A 5932-nucleotide genomic window follows, 5' to 3' on the forward strand; every position below is an offset into this window, starting at 1 on the left:
TTGCATTTTACTCTACATGGTGCATTAGTTTTAGATAGTTATAGAGATTATGGTTAAAATTGATATTTTACTCTCTGAGTCGAACGCTCACTCCTGTTCAATATTTTTCCAGGCCACAGGAGGATATTTTTGAGGTTAACCTGCTTTTCTCCCTCGCAGGTCGTTTAATAATGTTTGTATAAACCTGTTAACTCTAGAATTTCCGCATATGTTAGAAATATTTATTGAATTGGATCTGTAATATAAATTTTTATTTTGGACCTGTAAACTTATTATTTTATGCATGTTTGATGGGTTGGATGAGGGAGCTGAGCTCCCACTTATTTTTATGACATTTGAGTATGTGCATGGTGAGCTAAGCTCCCCAATTGATTATTTATTATGTTTACAGGTCGGGTGAGTCAAAAACTCTCCGTTGAAATGTCTATTTTATGGCCGGACTCTGTCCGGTTGATTTCTTGAAATTGGGACCAAATGGGCCTTAGAGTTGGGTTAATAAATAGTTAGGCTTACTACAGGCTTCAGGGGCTTTAGGCTGGCCCAGGTCCTAGTGCCGGTCCGGCCCATAGGTTGGGTCGTGACACAAAGGTTGCTATGTGAAGGGTTTCTCTATACACTCACACATCTCCCAAATGAATACCCTAGTCACCTATTTATAGTTGAGCCACCTCCTTGGGTTTGAGGCTGGAAAGGTGTTGGAGGCTTCTAGAGTCTTCTGGCGCTAGTTGGCTGATGATGGAGCATTCTGGAAGCCTCTGGAGTCTGCTAGGGCACGCTGGCACGCACTAGGCCCTTCTAGTGGGCGCTGGAGCATGCTGGGCGAGTCTGGTAGGCGCCAGAATCTTCTAGAAGTCACTGGGGCGCGCTGGAGAGTGCTACAAGGCTCTCGCAGGCGCTGATAGGCCTTCAACCCATGTAACCTCGTTTCGGGGCGCTGATAGGCCTGCGAACTTATGCTGGCGCGCTTGACTCCCTCGCCATGTTGCTGGCTATGTGGCCACCCGGTTGGCCTATCCCTTAGGTAGGTTGTCCCGATCCTTCAGTGACGCAAAAAATTGGGGCGATTTATGTGGGGAACCTTCGGTAGGCAACATCCTCCCCCACCGAATCTAGCGACGTCCTCGACGCTCGGCTATCTTCATATGCGGCAATTTTATCCTGAAACTGCCACAGGTCGTCCAATGGTTTCCAACTAGCCTCGCTGTCGGGTAGCCCCTTCCATTTTACTAACAACTCCCAAGTAGGTGCTTTGTGCCCATGATGCACGACTCGGTCGGAGACAATCTCCTCCACCTCCTATGAGTATTGAATGCAAAATCCTGTTGGTGCTGTAGAGGAGATTGCTCTTTCAAGGTCTTCATGGTCTTCCACGAATGGCTTGAGCAGGCTAACATGAAAAACTGGATGCATCTTCAAATTGGGTGGCAAGTTTATCTTGTAAGCTTGCTTACCAACCCTTTTGATAACGAGGAAGGGTCCCTCATATCTCCTTAAGAGTCCCCGATGCTGTCCCACTGATCCTTTGGCATACTGGTAGAGTTTTACCAGCACTAGATCTCCGTCCTGGAATTCTCGTGGGCGCCTCTTCTTATCAACCCACTTCTTGATGCGCTTGGCTGCCTTGGAGAGACAAGCCTTGGCTGCCTCTTGTTGCTCTTCCCAACTTCTTACAAACTTGTAGGCCGCTGGACTTACTCCTTTATAACCGATAGCCACCTTGTTGGGAGTAATTGGTTGCTGTCCCGTGAAAATCTCAAACGGGCTTCAACCAGTAGACTCACTTCGGAGCAAGTTGTATGAAAATTGGGCAACATCAAACAGCTTAGCCCAATCCCGCTGGTTGGCACTTACATAGTGCCGTAGATACATATCAAGCAAGGCATTTATCCTTTCGGTTTGCCCATCCGTCTAGGGATGCATTGCTATAGAGAAGTTTAACTCCGTCCCTAGTAGTTGTCCCGTGAATTTGGAGTCTCGATCACTAATGATCGTCTTTGGCAACCCCCAATACTTGACCACATGCTTGAGGAAAAGTTGGGCTGCTTGCTCTGCAGTGCAGTCCTTTGGTGCTAAAATAAAGACTCCATACTTGGAGAATCAATCTACCACGATCAGAATACATTCTCTGCCTTCAGATTGAGGAAGTCCCACAATGAAATCCATGGAACACTTTCCCAAGGTTTCTCTGAAATGGGCAGCGGCTCCAATAGCCCTGCAGGGTGCTGGTGCTCTACCTTATCTTGTTGACAGACAAGACAAGATTTTACGTAGGCCTCAATGTCATCCCTCATTCGAGGCCAGAAATAGGCGTCCTCCACCAAGGCTGCTATCCACTGGATGCCAGGATGTCCCGCCCATCGGCTATCATGGCATTCCCTCAATATTTCCCGTCGCAAGTTGCCATGTTGAGGCACATAAACTTGGCGTCCCTTATTGAGAAGCAGTCCGTCCTCAAGCCAAAACCTTCTGGTTTTGCCCTCCTTGACTAACGAAATATAACTCTTGGCTGTAGGGTCATGCTCTAGCCCTTCCTTGATCCTCTCTAACAGATTGCTAGTGGGTTGGCTAATGTCAGCCAGCTCCCCTTTGCGACTAAGAGCATCTGCTACGAGATTAGCTTTGCCCGGCTTGTACTCCATTTTGAAATCAAATTCAGCCAAGAAGTCTTGCCATCTAGCCTGCTTAGGAGAAAGCTTCTTCTGGGTCTGGAAGTAGCTAGTGGCCACATTGTCTGTTTTAACAATAAACTTGCTGTCAAGGAGATAATGGCGCCAAGTGCGGAGGCATTGGACTACTGCCAACATCTCCTTCTCTTGGACGGTAAAGCGCCTTTCGGTATCATTAAGCTTTCGGCTTTCGAAAGCAATAGGATTCCTTTCTTGCATAAGAACACCACCAATGGCAAAGTTGGATGCATCCGTATGTACTTCAAAAGATTTTCCATTGTCAGGCAGGTTTAGCACTGTTTCTGCCACAATTGCAACCTTCAAGTCTTCAAATGCATGCTGGCACTTACTTGACAAGTCCCAAGATTGACCTTTCTTTAGCATGTCTGTGAGGGGTGCTGCAATGGCAGAATACCCCTGTATAAATCGTCGATAATAGTTGCACAGCCCAAGGAAAGACCTCGGCTCAGTTACTTTGGTGGGCGGCTCCCATTCTTGGATAGCCCTCACCTTGGAAGAATCCATCCGTAGCTTGCCTCCTCCAATAATATGCCCTAGAAATGCCACTTCCTCTTGGGCAAAGGAGCACTTCTCCTGCTTGACATAGAGCTCATTGGCCCTTAAGGTGTTGAACACCTTCCTCAAATGTTCCACATGCTCCTCCAAGGAATTACTATAGATGACAATATCATCCAAGTAAACTACAACAAATTTATCAAGATAAGGAGCAAGTACCTTGTTCATTAGGGTACAGAAGGTTGTCGGTGCATTCGTCAAGCCGAATGGCATGACTAGAAACTCGTAAGATCCATATCGAGTTACGTAAGCTGTCTTCCCTTCGTCACCTTCGACAATGCGCACCTGGTAGTACCCCAAGCGCAGATCCAGCTTTGAAAACACCTTAGCTTGGCCCAGCTGGTCGAACAAGTCTGCTATGAGAGGAATAGGGTACTTGTTCTTGACAGTAATCTTGTTTAATGCTCGATAGTCTATGCACAACTGAAGTGATCCATCATGCTTCTTTTGGAACAGCACCGATGCTCCATAAGGTGCCTTGGAGGGCCTGATGTATCCAGCATCTAGTAGCTCCTCCAGCTGTCTCCTCAATTCTTCAAGCTGTGGTGGAGACATGCGATAGGGGGCAAAGGCTGGTGGTTTTGTCCCTATTTCAAGCTTAATTGCGTGATCAACCTCCCTTCGTGGAGGCAATTTCTTTGGAAGCTCGGATGGCATGATATCCTTGAATTCCTTGAGCACCTTCTTGATCGGAGTGGGGATAGATGCTCCCCCTCCTTGCTGTCCTTCATCCTCCTTGAAGGTAGCTAGGAATGTTGGCTCATTCGGCCTGAACACCAGTGTCCACCAATGCTACTATAAGTGTACCCTGAACACTAGCTTCTACCAACATTCGGCCTTAGTTTTGTCCCTTAACCTTGGCCTTAATTACACTAAACAATTGTAACGAGGTAACATGCCTCTCCTCTGGTGGTTCAGTTTCCTCTGAAACCAGGGCAGCAAGCTTGCCCCTTTTGGGACACTCAAATGTTCTATGAGGCCTATTACAGATGAAGCAAGTAAATTTGGCTCTAGGAGACTCACCTTCTTTCTCCTTAGCCTTGTCCCTCGACCCTTTGTTCCACCGGTTGTCCTTGCCATGCTTGGACTTGTCTCCACCTCCGGTTTTGTGGCTTCGGTCTATTTTCTTCCCTTTATCCTTGCTGGGCTCCTTCCTCTTGAATTCAATAAGGGATTCAGCAGCTGCCATTACGATGGCAAGGTCTTGCACACCTCTACGCTGGAGCTCCAATTTAGCCCAATTTGAGAGGCTATTAAGGAGGCAGAATAGGGTGTCCTTCTCCCCCATATCCGGGATCTCCAACATCAATTCAGAAAACTCTCACATACTCCCGGATAGCACCCTCCTTGTGCTGGAGGCGCCTAAGCTTGGCCTGAGCCTCGCTTTCAGCATTCTCTGGGTAGAACTGCCTTGTCAGTTCCTTGGTGAACTCTTCCCACGTGGAGATTGTGCAAGTCCCCTTCTTGATGTCTTCACTACGCCTTCTCCACCATACGGTTGCCACATCGCCAAGATAGAGGGGAACAGTATGGAGCTTTATGGCATCCTCGGTGATGCCTACTGCCTCGAAGTACCTCTCCACATTCCATAAGAAATTATCATTCTTGCGACCATTCCGAGCACCGCTGTAGGCCTTTGGTCTTGGTGCGTCAACCCTGGCGCCATGAGCTAACCCCTTACCAGCGCTGTCTTGCACAATGCAAGCTCCTCCTCTAGCTTGTCTACCTTCACCCGGTAGGCAAGTAGGATTGCCTCCATGGTTTGATCCTTCTTCAACAGGACGTCTACTGCTATGTTGAGAGCCCCTTGCATCTCATCCCGTAACTCTACCTCGTCCCCCTTGGACTCAAGCTCGATGAGATGCATGTCAAGGTCGTCACTCCTATCCCTTTGCTCTGACACAATGCCCTCCAAATGGGCGAGTCTCTCTTCCAACGCAGTAATGACATCTCAGAATTACTCCCTACCCTTCTTCCCCGTGGGTGGGGCTTGTGAGGAGGTGATGGTGGGTTGCTCTATCCCTGTGCTGCCTGACATGATGAATGCTCAAATAAGTTAACCTCGACCTTGGCTCTGATACCAACTGTCACAATGGTAATGAATTGGCTCGATGAAACCACCGTGCGGCACTACTATTGCTCCCCCTTGATGAATACTAGTTAGCATTTCCACTAAGTGAGTCTAGCAGAAATAGACTAACAAGGGTGACAAAATACACCCAAGGTAAGAAACTTGGCAATGGAAATGTGAAGGATGGTAGTGAGGCAAAGTGTGGGCAGAATTAACTGAGTACTTGTATTACTTTGAGAAAAAAGAAGCTATACAAAGCTTAACAAGATGTATCAAGTTGCTGTACAAAGGTTGCTATGTGAAGGGTTTCTCTATATACTCACACATCTCCCAAATGAATGCCCTAGTCACCTATTTATAGTTGAGCCACCTCCATGGGCTTATGGCTAGAAAGGTGTTGGAGGCTTCAAGAGTCTTCTGGTGCTTGTTGGCTGATGATGGAGCATTTTAGAAGCCTCTGGCGTCTGCTAGGGCGCGTTGGCGCGTGCTAGGCCCTTTCCAGTGGGCGCTGAAGCAGGCTGGGTGAGTCTGGTAGGCGCCGAAAAATCTTCTGGAAGGCGCTGGGGCGCACTGGAGCGTGCTGCAAGGCTCTCATAAGGGTTGTAGGGATTCTGCCCAT

This window comes from Hevea brasiliensis, chromosome 11 (genome assembly GCF_030052815.1).
Source record: "Hevea brasiliensis isolate MT/VB/25A 57/8 chromosome 11, ASM3005281v1, whole genome shotgun sequence".
Classification (NCBI taxonomy): domain Eukaryota; kingdom Viridiplantae; phylum Streptophyta; class Magnoliopsida; order Malpighiales; family Euphorbiaceae; genus Hevea; species Hevea brasiliensis.